This window comes from Eutrigla gurnardus, assembly GCF_963514095.1.
Source record: "Eutrigla gurnardus genome assembly, chromosome: 14".
Taxonomy (NCBI): Eukaryota; Metazoa; Chordata; class Actinopteri; order Perciformes; family Triglidae; genus Eutrigla; species Eutrigla gurnardus.
The window spans coordinates 22,633,012-22,648,913 of record NC_139937.1 but is presented as its reverse complement, the minus strand read 5'-3'; the positions used below and the strand labels follow the sequence as shown (position 1 = coordinate 22,648,913).

At 44.1% G+C, this 15,902-nt stretch overlaps 1 pseudogene across 1 annotated transcript; it reads left to right on the top strand.

Moving 5' to 3' along the window:
• Positions 1 to 7,559: 7,559 nt before the first annotated feature.
• On the top strand, positions 7,560 to 14,856 carry LOC311024340 (cortexin-3 pseudogene; annotated as a pseudogene). The gene is made up of 2 exons (XR_014599331.1): positions 7,560 to 7,963; positions 13,152 to 14,856. The product of XR_014599331.1 is annotated as a cortexin-3 pseudogene (transcript).
• The last annotated feature ends 1,046 nt before the right edge of the window (positions 14,857 to 15,902 follow it).

Sequence of the window (15,902 nt, the reverse complement as noted above, 5' to 3'; positions counted from 1 at the left end):
GGAAATGGAAATACTTGAGTTAAGTATTCAGTACCTCAAATTGTACATGAGTGCTGTAATAATAAAGAAGTAAATGTGATTTCTTGCTTTGCACAACTTGGCATCACAAACAAAAGATGACAAATTAAGAGGAAAAGTAACAAAAAAACACATGTAATTAGAAAAAAAGCATGAAAAATAACATGATTGATTAATATTGTTACGGAGATGTGTAAACAAAGCATAACTCTCTCTCACACACACACTCACAAACACACACACACACACACACACACACGCTATTATAATTATTATGTTCACGTGAGATTAGTTGGAATCACAATTTGGCAAAGATGCGTTCAGTTCCTGTAAATGGGAGTGACTTCCAAGGAAAAACCTCCCGCGTGTCTTTCCTCGAGGGAGGGGTCAGAGTTCAGAGAAAAAGATCCATAAAACGAGTCCAGGGAGGGAACGAAACATGAAATCATTTTCTGAGAATGAATGAATCCATAATAGTGTGTCGTCCATTCCCACAGTTCCCAGTGCCAGCCGTCTCCTGTTGGAGCGCCGCTGACCCCGCTGCCAGCCGATTGGTCGGTCAGTGTGTCTGGTCAGTGGTGGGCACGAGGCCCAGGACAGAGAGGCACACAAGAGATGGAGGGGGGGGGGGGACAAAGACCGGCACATGGAGACCTAGTTTGTGAGGAGAGTCCCTCGAAAGACTTTACATAAGGAACCAGTTCAAATCCAGATCCGGCTTAACTGGACTCTCCCGGCGTCTACTTCCTGTCCCAGAAGCACCTGAAGCACACGGCCACGTGTGATTGGCTGAAACAGACGGTTAAAAGGAAAAGAAGTTGTACAAGTTTCTTTTTATATACCGGGTTTTCTTTTGTAGGGTGCATGATGGGATGTCACCATGGAAACGGTGATGGAAACCCACATTCCTCTGGGAGAGTCAGTCACCCCCTATATTTTTTTTCCTTTTCAAATAAAGTAAAAAAAAAAAAAAAAAACTTCTTAAAAAAAAGATGCACAAAGGAAAGAAAGCTGCAGCATCCCCCTCACGACCACCAGGGGTCACTCTTTATGTTTAGGATTGGGAGGTGGGCGTTTTCTCCCAGAATCCCCTTCGGTAAACCGGCCACAGGACGTGCCTCGGCGTGCTCACATCCACCTGTTTGCTTTGCCGGTGAACCAGTTTTTCTAGTTAGGAAAACCAACTATTAATTTCAAGTAGAACAATGTGTCCGACGTCTCTGCACGGATCCATGAGAGAGTCGAGAAAGAAACCCACAATCTTCTGACAAAGTAGGAGGATTTATGTATATGTCACATATTTACGTGCACCAAACAGGATTTAACAATATTTCACTCAAAATATGAGTGGTTTTCTGTTGCCAGGCATGTCAATCAGGTTTTTTTTATAAATAAATAATGCCTCAGAGTTTTTAATGTAACTTTAATTGATGTACATTTAGTCATACATATTTAATATTACAGAGAAACACTTTTCATGTGCTCTTCTTAATGCATTATGTGTAGATTTAAAATACGTTGGCGCCCTCTAGTGGGGATGGACCATGTTAACAATTCAGACAGTTCTGTTTTGGTGAAATAACTCTTTTTTTTATTGCGAAACACAAAATGTGTGTGTGTGTGTGTGTGTGTGTTTGTGTGTGTGTGTGTGTGTGTGTGTGTGTGTGTGTGTGTGTGCGTGTGTGTGTGTGTGTGCGTGTGTGTGTGTGTGTGTGTGTGTGTGTACAGGGTATAATATATCCCCTAATTGATCTATTAATTGATTTGATCTCTCGCTTATCGTGTCGACAAAACCTAGATTATTAATTTTCATATTTCCAGCCCTAAGAGGACTCTGCCAGACCAGAAGCAACAAGCCCTCCAACTCATACGACCAAATAGGTCGTGTGTCACGTCCTCAAATACCTCTGGGAGCGTATTGCGGAGATTCTTCCGCAACGATCGACGTGTGGAGGGGGTCTCTGCCGATGATTGACGAGGGGCAATCGTCCGCGCACGCGCGGGGGGGTAGGGGGGGGGGGGAGGGTAGGTTTAGGTCGACGTGTGGGGGGGGTCTCTGCCGATGATTGACGGGGGGCGATCGTCTGAGACACCGGAGTGTCGATATTTACTTGACCGCTAGAGGGCGCGCTATTTTGAAACGTAACATATGGTCGTAATTCGGTGCTTGACACACGACCTATGTGGTCGTTTTCTCGAGGAGGACAGTCTGACCAGAAGAGTCTGCTGGCTGGAGGTTTGGAGGGTGAACCTTGACCTCACACCGTCAGTAACACACCGACCTCCCATTCAGGCCTCTCAGTGGGTTTGCTAACGAGGATTACAGCCATTAAAAAAAGAGGATATAAATGAAATGCACGGTAGACCTGCAGCTTCTGCAACAAATACTGGAGGCGCTGCTGGAGTTTATTCAGAGCTCCAAACTGGATTAGCAGAGATGCTAATTAGTGTGAGGGAACAGATGAGCTATTAATTAAAGCTGAGTTCATAGTGTATGAGGAAGACGAGTCGCTGTGGGAGAAGATGAGTGACTTGGATGCAGGAGACACTCGGGGGGGAAGTTTAGCATTCAGAGAGTTTGTAAAGCGTGCGGCTGACATGTTTTCAGGCTTATCACACTTAGCGGCCTCGTTAGAAATGTTGTTTGGGATTTCTCTGCAGGCTTCATGAAAGTTCCACTTCTCATCAGTCCGCCAGAGCAACTCCCCCGAGTCGAGTGCACTCCAGCATGAATGTGGACCGCCCGCGAGGGTCGGACGTACCTTCTTTTTTTTAAATACTCGACATGAAAGAGAGTTTTGAGATGAGGAGTATTTTTCCCGCAGAAGCTCGACATCTGAAGATGTCTCTTTTGCCTTTTTGTTTTGTCAAATAAACTCTTGTCTGCACTCGTGTTTTCCACGAGAGACCAAGCGCAGCGTGTTGACTTCATAACACAAAATGATAACTCGTTAGACATGAAAGGCATCCGTCGGGGGAATAGAAGGCGAGCAGAGAAATGTTTTCATTTTGTACAATTTTGGCAGCTTTTAAAGTAGCGAAGCAAACCCAACTTATTCTCCTCTGACTCACGACTCTAACGGGGATTTAACACGATTCTTTGAGTATCGACATGGAGCTCACACTGAAAATGTAATCGCACAAACTGGAAACAAAAATGCAAAATAGTAGAAGTGGGAAGACAAGAATGTGTCGAAACCATCGCCTGTAAATGAGAAGTGGACGTCGTCATGGCGACGTCACCCGTTGGTTTGTGTTCTATGCTTTTGAAGCCTTGAGTTCGGCATCTTGTATTTTTGCAACCAATGAAAGGAAGTGACCATATTTGGACTGTGGGAGGAGCGACGTTTGGATCTGAGGAACACAAGCGGCACCCTTACTGGATCTGGATCCATGTGGATTCTGGTGTGAAGCTGCTAAAGGCGGGCTCACACCGGACCGAAAATCGGCGTCTTTGAGAGAGTCGGCGTCCGTGACATGAGTCTCCTTGGTGTAGTCGCTCGAATCGGCCCACGTCGGCGTTCATTTCAGCCGATATAAATGTGTAATCCGCCATTCGAGTCGGTCATTCTTTTACCATTCTGATTGGCGGAGGCTAGCAGCTTGACTAGTGAATCAGTGAAGCCCGGAAGTGACAATGGTAAACATACCAGATAACCAGTGGAATCGAAGAAGGTGGTCTAGAGAGGACCGCCTACTTCCGTTTTTGGCCCACAATACAGATTAGCGCCGCCTGTTGTTTTGGAGACATTACATCTCGCGCAAGCGCGGAACGTATGGCGTCGGCTGAAATTCCGTAGGTGTGAACCGCCCATGTCGTTGTTCGAGTCGGCCATATTAAGTAGCCGACGCCGAATTTACCGACGCGAGTTGGGCAGTTCTTCCGGTGTGTACACAGCTTAACACAGTTAGCTTCATAATTCAAGGTCAACTTTACAGCTAAGTGTTAAAGTCATCTTAGTAGCTAACTAGCATTGGTAGCGTGGTAGTGACCTGTCAATCAGCATGTAAGCCCCCTAAAGCATCCCCTGCTTCCTGGTCTGGTGGACTCTAAATGGACCATAATGTACTAAATGAACATCATGCTGGATTGAAGAAGACTTGAAACTAGAGATCGAGACCATAAACGCATGTTTACAATGTTTACTGAGATAATACATCAAGAGAGAAGTAGGACCATTTTCTCATAGACTTCTATACAACCAGAGAGGAGGCGCCCCCTGGTGGCCAGCAGAGAGAACGACAGTTTAAGGCACTTCAGCTTCGGCTTCTTTCCAATCAGAGGAGTCATCGTCAGGCATCTGAACTTAATGGATTTCTCTTCCTGAGTCACAGACATCTTGACACACGCCAGGTGGATTTCTAAAATAAAAGGATAACTTGCTGAGAGGCATCGAGTGGTTCACTGCCGAGTCGCTGGCGTCCCATCATGCAGCAGGTTGGCTGCGGGTTCTGGCGTTGTGAGATGGATGTGGATTAAGGTTACAGAAGTATTATCGGTGTGTCTGCTGGTTATTTTCTCCGTAAATCCGTAAACGCGACGTCTTCAGATGTCTCGTTTTATCTCATCAACAGTGAAATATATAAAATGTACTATCATATGAAGTAAAATAATAAAATAAAAAAATGTCCTCAAATGCATTAAAACTAAAGTCTGTTTTGAAACATGTGAGGAGTAGAAAGTACAGATATTTGTTTTAAGATGTAGGAAGTAAAAGTAAAAAGTTGTCAGAAACACAAATTGTCATGTACCTGAAGTATTTGTACTTTGTTACTTCCCACCAAAACGCCTACAAGTCAACTCGAAGACTTGAATAGATGTAATTTGCATGTTGCTGTGAGTTGAAATATTTGATAAGCAAAAATATCTTGTGACATTTGTGTCTCTAAAGCCTCTCTGTGTTGAGATCTTCCTCCTGTCGTCCTGACTCATATTATACAATATACTGTGTATATATATATATATATATATATATATATAGTTCATGCAATAGGAAGCTGCGTTGTATTAATAATTCCTTCCAGGAACGTTCTCATCCATCGGTCGGCTCCACGAAGCTGCAGTTTGATGGTGAAAACGTACAGAAGTCTGTCTGATCTTTGTGAAGCCGGAGCTGAGGGCTGAGAGACTGACACAGCAGCAGCGACGGCCAATCAGCTGCCTCCGCTGTCCTTGGCCGTCCAATCGGTGAGTTCCTCACAGCCAGAACCTGTTGTGTGCAGGGAATTATTTTTATACTGAGGGTGTGAAGACATTTTTTTTTAGCGTTCAGTGAAGTGAATTTAGAAAACTGTAACAATCAGGTTTGGTTGTTTGATGTCATGATAAAGTAAAACTAACTGACCTGAAGCTTTCTTTAACTCTACGGCTGTTAAACATGGTGTGTGAAGAAGAGTATTCTGATGAATCTAGTTTAGTTTCTGCTGATAAAATAATACAAGTGTGTGAAATCAGCATCTTCACAGGTCTCCCTGACACGTTTCAAATTCCTTTGCATGTTTTTAAAGCACTTAATGAGTCCATTTGGGGATCCACCAGACCCCTCAGATCTTCAGGTCCTGGTCCTGGTTCCCAGGGTCACATTGAAACCCGGAGAGGCAGCTTTTTTAAGTTTTTTCTGCTCCTCGTGTCTGGAATAAACTTCCAGAAAACATGAGCTTTGCATCCATGTTACAATCGTTTAAATCTGGTATTATGTTATAATATTTTTAGAAACTAGGGAGACGTTTGTGTTATTTATCTGTTCATAGTTTCATGTTTGATGCATTTTCACTGTTTTTAATCTTGTGGACTTCTTGTCTGTATTGTTTTTTTATTATAAATGTTTTATTAAGCACCAACAAAAGAGAGTACATGTTATGCATTACAACAGAGGTACAGTGCTCACATTTCACCCCCCCCCCCCCTTTTTTTCTCCCTCCGTCCTGCCCTCACCCTACAACCACAAACAAACAAACAGACAAACAGGCAGACAAGCACACAAAAACAAACAAACAAGAGACAATAATAACAGAAATCATAGGACATTCTCAAAATAAATGGCTAATAATAATAGTACGAAGAAGAAAGGAAGATGGTTGTAATATAGTTCAGTCAGTCATTTGGTTCATCAGCAGAACATTGTGTCAATTAGAGATCCTGTCTGTATTTCTAATTCTGTGACACACACACACACACACACACACACACACACACACACACACACACACACACACACACACACACACACACATCCTTTAACACACAGTTCCCTTCAGGAAGTCAGTAGAGATGAAAAATAATTAAACGTCCTGATTCCTTTCATATATCACCTTCATATTAACCTCATTAAGAAGCTTTTATAAATGATTCTGTTCTATAACAGTTATTGTCTCTGAGTTAAACTCTCGGTTAAAGCTTCAATCATCCACCAAACTCTTGGCAAAAGTTCAAAATGAATATGTGTGCATAATAATTTCAGCTTGAATTAAGGAGACATCGTCCACTCGGATGCTCTTCACTCTCATGTCTTCCTCTGACAGATATGAAGGTAGGAAAACGTCTCATCACAGGTGGAACTGAAGGGAACGTGAGCGTGGACAGTCTGCCTGCAGTGCTCCCTGTCGTCCACCAGGTGGAGCCGCTGCTCAGCGTTTAGACGCTGACGGTTAACTGAGGACGTTATGTAACTTGAGATTTCCCCCCAAACTGCTGTGCACAGTCACGGCGTGACCTCCTCGGTTCACGGACCGTCACGTCCCCTCGGAGCTCCGCGGGGATTTATGAGCGTCCGTCTGGCCGAGACAGCAAACACTCGGGAGCTTGTCACGGAAAAAGAGAGAGAAAAGAGGAGTGTTTTCTGTTTGAGATGCCAATCACACCTTCAAGTCCACAGCGAGGTTGTTGTTGCTCACATCCAGGCAGAGCAACTGGTAGCAAGTCTGCAGCCAACTCTGTGCTGGGGTATATATCTATATCTATATATATATCATAGCTTTCCATATATATCTATATCATAGCTTTCCATATATAATATATATATATATATATCATAGCTTTCCATATATATATATATATACAGTATGTATGTATGTATGTATGTATGTATATAATATATATATATATATATATATATATATATATATATATATATATATATATATATATATATATATATGTATGTTTATATGCATATATACGGTGTATACAGTGCACATATATTATTTATATACGTTTATATATGTATGTGTGTGTGTGTGTGTGTGTGTGTGTGTATGTATGTATGTGTATGTATATATATATATATATATATATATATATATATATATATATATATATATATATATATATGTTTATATATATATATGTTTATTTATTTGTATATTTTTGTTGCAGATTATGCTACTAATTTAGCATCACGATAATCATAATAAAACTAAACAGATTGTAGCCTAATATCAAGATAATAAAAAATCATAAATCCAATGTAATGAGCATTTTTAATTGCTTATTAATATTTATTTTAAAATGTGCGATAATTACTCTTTTTGCATGTGGGGGGTACACCTACTCCTCCCCCCTCCCCTCCTCATATCCACTTGCAACATCCTACCTGGAGGATTGCTATGGCAACAGGTTGCCAGTAGCGACGGGGTACCACTACATCCGCGCCGCCTGTGTCTGCGGGGATGAGCCAGGACGAGGAGCGGACAGGCAGCAGCGGAGCAGCGGAGGGTGAGGAGGTCTGACAGCAGCGCGGCGAGGCTTCTCGTGTCTCTCTCCCCCGTCAACAAGTGAGGAGGCCGGCCGGCGGCTCTGCGCGGAGGACGTCCGCCGGTGGCGTCGTTTCAGCCGGGGAGAGTGAAACCATCGGATCAGCCAGGATGGAGACGGAGAGCCGCCGCTGACGGAGATCCCCGAGGTCCCGCACCACCTCCTCCTCCTCCTCCCCCCTCGGAACAACAGGTTAGTGTTTACACACTTGGTCACTTCCACCTGCTGCACCTCCAGACCTTCACCTGGTCGCCGTGATGTTTCGGTGAAGGTGTGAGGAGGTTGCCGTCGCGTCTCCGGACTCGGACGCATCCACGTGTGCAGCCCGGCGGCTCCGGGTCACCTCGGCGGCTCCGGGGCCAGTTCCACTCAGTGCGGGGGTTTAAACGCACATTTAAATGGCGGCTCCTCGGTTTTTTTCTCTGTGTTGTTGAGCTTGTTCCTGCGCTGAAGCTGCGGGTGTGTCCACCTTTGATCACCGTGGATCAGACGCGTCTGGATGGGATTCATTTCCCAATCACAACTCTGTTGAATGAACATGATTTCTTTATGCATCTAATCTGCAATGGCGTCATATTTATTCATTTTTGCAATATTCATTCCTTTTGCTCTCATTTGGTTTAATTGAAATCATTATTTAGACATTTTGTTTATTACAATATTCCAATTCCTGCTGTGTTATTTGTGTCTGAAAGGTCTGCATGTGTTGGCTTCTTTGTTCCAAACATAACGTTCTCTAAAGAAGCTGAAAAGATGAAAACAATTTATTATCACATATTATGTATTATATTATTGCATTAGAGAAAACGGCACAGTGGGATAAAAGATTAAGATAAAAACAAAAATATGTCCAAATGTAAATTTCTATTATTTTTATATTTAAGTGTATTATTATTATACGACACAGTGAGCGTTTAATAACCAAGGACGTCTTGTATCCTGCAATGATCGACATAAAAAAATCCAATAACTCTCCGAAGCCATTTCATTTCACCTCGTCTGATGCATTTTCAATTCTACATTAGTCATAGTCATCTCACACACACACACACACACACAGACACACACACACACACACACACACACACACACACACACACACACACACACACACACACACACACACACACAGACACACACACAGACAGGGGTAACTTCTCAACATAATCTGCTTTCTAAATTTGGCTCGACGTCGGTGTCAGACTCACTTCCTTGTCAGTCTTTTACTCTCAGTCACATCATTTCGTCGCCACGACAACACTGATGTTGTACAGTCGCACTAAAATAACACTTTCTAAAATTAGAAGATGAAGGATCACTTTGAGGAATCAGACGTGATCTATCTGCACGTCTCTCATCTGCAGGATATTTTCGGAGCCTTTTAGAAGCCGTTTTACTTTCTGTAATTTCTTTCCCTGAAATGTCGCCGCTGATGATCAAAGTCAGTCAGACAACACGACTTCCTTCAGATCTCCTTTTGAAACGAGAATATCTTTTCACAAGCTGAGATGTTTAATGTATTTCTGTAACTCTAAACTCTCAACACTCGGTCGTGCAGAGCTGCTGCTGATGTCTTTTGAAGTGCTTTGAATGAACCTGCTTACAAAGAGCAGATTTAGTTTTTTTTGTGGCCCCTGAGTGTGAATAAATACCCAGGAACCCCGGCGTGTCGGTGGATGGCCAGAAGACGAGCTTGTGACTGACATCGTTCCTCGATGTTTTCTCACGCCGAGGACGACGAATCGCTGCTCTGAAATATCATCTTTGAGTTTTAAGTGTGATGGATTACAGGCTGCAGATCAGGGTTGAAGGCAGCTCTCTCTCTCTCATGAGAGTGGTTCGCTGAGATTTTTTATTTATTCATTTCGACGGAGAGAGAGAGACAGCTCTGACCGTCCTGTCACGGCAAGCAGCCTCCCCTGTGATCGCCGGCCTCTTTGACGGATCTGACGGGGCGCGACCGAACAACACAACCTGGAAAGAGAGCCGGCGTTTGGGATGAGCAAACATCTCTCAGAGGCAAATCAGAATCTGGTAGGAAGCTGATTGCTCTGATTGGTGGAGCCAATTAAGCAGTTTGTCAGCGTGACTTCTGTAAAGTGAAGCCAAAGCTGAAGTGCCTTAAACAGTCATTCTCCCTGCTAGACAATAGGGGGCACCTGGCTGGTGTCAAGATGTCTGTGACCCAGGAAGAGAAATCCATTGAGCTCAGATGCCTGACGATGACTCCTCTCTGATTGTAAAGAAGCCGACGCTGAAGTGCCTTAAACTGTCATTCTCTCTGCTGGCCACCAGGGGGCGACTCCTCTCTGTTTGTATAGAAGTCTATGAGAAAATGGTCCTATTTCTCTCTTGATGTATTATCTCAGTAAACATTGTAAACATGAGTTTATGGGAGTCCAACAGACCAGAAAGCAGGGGATGCTTTAGGGGGTGGGGTTAACCTGCTGATTGACAGGTCGCTACCACGCTACCAATGCTAGTTAGCTACTAAGATGACTTTAGCACTTAGCTGTAAAGTTGACCTTGAATTATAAAAGCTAACTTTGTTAGCAGCTTAAAACCAGAATCCAGATGTAAGGGTGTCGCTCTGCAGCTTGTGTTCATCAGATCCACCCGTCGCTCCTCCGCAGTCCAAATATGGTCACTTCCTTTCTCTGGTTGCAAAAAATTGACTTATTGTAAAGGACATTTACGTTTACATTCACTTCATATGCAGACAATAATCTGGGTTATACGCATGTGTTTTTCCAAACAGCCACAAAAGATGAACAGGATAGAAAAATACACTTTTCTGCAACCTCACATTCTGTAAATTATTCAGGCGTTCCTCTGATCTTCACCCTGTTTTGGGGGGATTCTTGCCTCAAACAAGGTTGTTGTGTTTTTGCTTGAGTTGCTCCGTTTGTCAGCAGGATGACAGAAAAAACCACCGGCCTGCCTCGGTGGAAGAGTGTTGCATTGGCCAATTTTAGAGAGGATCTAAATCGCGAAGAAACAGCCCGTCTTCAGTGTTTCAGGCCTTTTGGATCAAACACAACAAAGAAAAGCAACATTTTCCTTTGGCTGAGGCGTAGACATTACTTTGCCTTTATATGATTTAAAGCCAAAATGTTTGCTTCGTATATATTTGTCTCTGACTGCTCATGTTGCTTGTTCAGAAAGCTGCAATAAGTTGGTGAATAAATAGGATTTGTTTGCGAGGCTTCAAAAGAAATAATCCTGTAAACATGAAAAACAACCAAAAGCGATCCGAGCCGTCTCGCATAAACGGTTAAATAAACACGTGAGGCGTTAGAACTCCTGTACTGAAGGGAAAATAAAAAGACAAATTGTAAAAATGGTTCGCAGCAATCACTCTGAGAGTTGGCTCAGCGAGAGAGAGAAAAGACATAAAACGATAGACAGTCCTGCCGGCTGTTTCCAGATTGATGAATTTACCTCCAACTCTTCTCTGCGTTGAATGTATCGGGCCTCTTTCTGCCTGAACAAATGATCTGCACAGGAAGCTGCAAGCTCTTTTTCTTCATATTCATGAGGAAAATGGTGTGCGGTGCTGACGAGTTAGCCTCGGACATGAGAAGCCTGACTAACCCACCCGAGGGCTGCTGTGAGGGTCTCTGCTGTGGGAGTAATTACTGTCAATCCCAGAGTCTCTGCAGGTCTGAGCCTTAAACATGCAAACTAACGTGCTATGAATCTGCATGGGATGAGAATTAAACTCAAGGTGTCGGGTTTAAAGGGGGAATATTTCTTCATTTTGCAGAAGCATTCATGTACGAACACAAGGCTCCCTGATTCTCTGTTATTTGTGATATGTAAATCCCAAACACTAAAAGCAAAGATATTAGACATCCCTGTCGTATCTCAGCACGAAGCCCATTTTCTAAAAACAGCTCACAAATATGTAATTCTTTTTTAAAGAGTCTCAGTAATCTCCTCAAACAGCTGAGCCCAGGTCTTTGTTTTTTATCACCAAAGGTTACTCAAACAGGAGTAAATCGTGCATCATGCTGAGGACTATTTCCCCCCGTGGATCGATACACGTTCGGAGCTCTGGCGAGCGTTTGCAGCAGAAGGGTGTTTTGTGCACGATTGAGCGAATGAACTCGTCTTTCAGCGCCGCGGCGGGGCTCATTGATGTGTTTTTAATGGACAACACAGGAGGTCTGTGGCAGAGAGAAACATACATCAGGCTTCGGATGCACGGTCAATACTCCGTCGCTTGTGTTTGACAATAAGACGAATGTAGAATATCACTAAACTACAACCCGGAGCCTCGAGATCCGGACCCCCATTAGAGCACCACATCGGCAAATCTGGACCTCAAAGCTGCCAAATTCAACATCGAAGCATTAATATATCAGCATATATATATATATATATATATATATATATATTATGTAGAGATGTAGTGTAGTAACGTCTACGTGAGCCGTCGAGTGGCTCTCCCTCTGTGTGTGTTGTTATCCAAGCTTTTCTGTGTTTGTTCGAATTAGCCGGTTGGGTTAAGGTAAATTCACGTAAACACTGCTTATCTCTGTCAGTTATTAGCGGTGTTAGCACAGTTAGCAGTGTTAGCACTAATAGCGTTATTAGCACCGCTAGCCGCTAGCCGCCGACCCAGCGTGTGGAGGAAACCCTTCCATCATCTAAGTAATGTGTGTTTCTAAACAGTCACATCAGCACAAACCAGTCGACGTGGCTTCTCCAGGACCAGGACCAGGACCGTCCTGGGGTCCTGTGGAAGTGTTCCTGGTTGGTGATCCGGCCTTCATTAGAGTTGAACTCAAACATCATCTCCAGAGTATCTATCATGATATTGGTGGTTGGACGGATGAAGTAGATGAGCTCTGTACCTTCTCTGGCTCTGATTGGTTGATGGATGGATATCATGAAAGTGTTAGTGGTTGGTCGGTCAAAAAGATTTTGATACAAAAATATAATTTTCTCTGCATTGTTAAAGAGGTGAAAAATAAGAGGGAGGATGTGATCTTAGAGGGGTTAAAAGGCATTTAACATACCTTTCTGCTCGCCTCGTTCATGTAGGACTGTGCGTCCTACATGAACGAGGCGCCACTGAATATAAATTGCCGATGCAGATTGGTTGCATAGCAATATAATGAAGAATAGCAGGTTGTGGTTCCAGAGTGAAACAGCGTCAGACATCCATTGCCAAAGGAATCCCCGGAGCCTCGAGTGGGCCGATCGCCTGGAGAACCGAAAATAGAGAACCGCCTTTGTTCTGGCCTGAGTCACGTTGAGTTTCCAGCCTCTCGTCTTGATTTTTCCTCTGTTTCCACGGTTACCTGGAGTCAATGTGTGCTTTGTGACATGACCTCCCGTGTAATCCGTCTCTTTTGGATTCTCTCTCACACAGGTCTTGATCCGCTGAGGCCCCCCCCCCCCCAGCCATTCCTGGAAATCTTTCAGCGACCGACAAAAGCGCTGGAGCCGAAACGATCCAGCATGGACATGCCCCGGATGGCGGAGGGCCTCTTCAGCAGCACGCTGTCCTCGTTGGGCGGCGGCGGTGGCCATCACGTGCCTTCCTACCTGACGCTGGAGCAGAAGGCCGCCTTCGTTTTCGTGCTGCTGCTCTTCATCTTCCTGGCGCTGCTCATCGTTCGCTGCTTCCGCATCCTGCTGGACCCGTACCGCAGCATGCCGTCGTCCAACTGGACAGACCACACCGAGAAGGACACGTTCGACTACCGCATCGTCTGAGGAGCCCCGCCCCCCGATTGTGCGTTACATTTGCGCCCAAGAAGAAGAACAAATGACTGCTGATTCACCAGGAAAAAGCTCTAAAAATGAGCGCTACAGCTCCTCCCTGCCAAATCTGAAAAATTCACGATGGCAACCAGGACTATGCTACGAAGATTTCCGATCATACCTTTCGGTCCAAGCGACCGTTACCCATAACTCCCCCTTCCGTCGGTTCTCCAGTGGACTACCTCGATCCTCCTCCTCCGTCATCTCCCGAGGGTCCGAGCCAAACGGCGTTTACATCCTGTCGCGTTTACGTCCGTAGATCTTTATTGATAATGTAGACAATCAGTGTTCGAAATAGTTGGTGAACTTAATCGTCGAGGTCAATGAGGGTATTTTTTCTTGTTTTGTTTTCCACGTATTTTTAATTTGTGAACAGATGGGTCCGGCTTTTGTGTGACTGAGGAATTCAATGCCTTATGTCTTTGTCGTGGTTGCTGCCGTCCAGACAGTTGGGTCAGACAGGTTCCTTTTTTAAAAAAAAAAGCAGGGTTAAATAATCACAAAGACGGAAAAAGTTCTCCCTTTAATGTCGGAAGGTTGTGGATGGCTAGCTGCCGGCGGCGGTGTGTAACTACGAAGTGTTTCCGTGTGTTCGATTAGAAAAACAAGTCGTCCTCCGAGTCCCGGAGAACGCTTCGGTGTCCAGCGTCCTTTTTGTCGATGTCAACAACCAAAAGACGGTTTTGAAGAGAAAAAAAACAGAAAACGTTTACTGTGCTGTACCGTGTGCCTAATTTGAAAAGACAAAAAAGAAAAAAAGAAGTGTAGATCGGTGTTTTTAGGAAAAAAAGAGAGAAAGAAAATGGGTTCATATTTTTTGTCTCTAAACGTAGTTTTTCTTCGTGTCGTGTCCATTTAAACTTTAAAAACAGCATTTTACTGCCTGCGGTTCGGTGTATTGACAGTTGGTATGACTGATCCGCAGAGTGTTGACGATCGAAGGCGACGATGCATTTTCACGTAAAAAAAAAAAAAAAAACCCTTTATGAACCGATGTTGTGGCTCTTTCGTTCGGGGGCAGATTTTTCAACTGTGCGCCTTATAGTGTAGATTGTTTACAGTATCGTAGGTAGCGGAGACGCCTGCTGGGGAAAAAACAGCCAGTCACTCATATGCGACTGAGTCTTTGCACTTCACGGAGATGTCATACAAGCCGCTTAAAAGAAGAAGAAAAGAAAAAAAAGTTTTGTCTTGTTCCTGCCGGGACAGGAAGTGAACTCCGACCCCCCTCTTTCGACGGCGTGTGATGTTCTTGTGATCTGCTGTGGCCTTTTCCTACTTATCGCAGATGTTGTACCCCCCCACCCCACCCCACCCCACCCCGCATGTGTTTCCTGCAGAGTCTCCTCTCCCTGCATGATAAATGGTGAAGTGCTTTAATCCTGATGTCGTAGCTGTGGGTCAGTTGCTCAAGCAGCTGCATTTCCTGTCTGTACCGGAGCCTTTTGTTTCAATCGCCTGGAGCCACTGTTGGTTTTTTATTCTAATAAAAATGATCAGAGTGCAAAATGTGTAGTGTTCTATTTCATTAGAGTTTAATTCGCCAGTAGTGGTGGGTTTTAAAGGCAACTAGAAAATGGATGAGAAAAGTGTTTTTTCAGACAACCTGAACCTTTTTTTTCAAGGCGCCCGAGGCCCAGATGTATTCTTTTGCCCCCATTTTATCAGCGACTGGCAGTGTTAGCCGGCAGGTGTCTCGATTGGTTTCCTGTGCGCGCACACACACAGACACACACACACACACACACACTAGTCTCCAGGCTCTGGGTCCAGACCCACCAGAACGCCATGCAGAATAACAATCTGACACCAAACGCTGAATATGCTGCAGTCGTCTGCTGAACACCTCCCTGAAAGAAAAAACACCCGCATCGCTCTCACATTGAAGCAACACGTGGACGGATCATTCTTCTCTTTCTGTGTTCTTACTTAACAATTCTGCTGATATCACACATCCACAGCTTTTATATATATATATATATATATATATATATATATTTTCGGGAGCGGATCAGAATTTTAAACCGAAGCTGATCCCACAGAAGAGAAATGTGCTGTCTCTGCTGGTTTTTTTTTTTTGGATTATTATGTAAAAGACATCCTACATATTCACTGAAGCCGTTTCTGTTGTGTTGTTTGTGGTGTTTTACGGCTGCCGTCCTCGGCTGATTACAGCTGTAATTTGAAAGCAGAACTAAATGTGCATCGTGTTGTTTGTACAGAAACCTGCAGGAGGAAGAAGAAGCCGGTCGGTTCCACGGGCAGCTGTTGAGTTGTGAAGACAATCTGCTGGTCTGCAGAAACCTCAGAGGATCATCATTGAGATCCGTCGTGTAAACAGAATGACACCTGAACT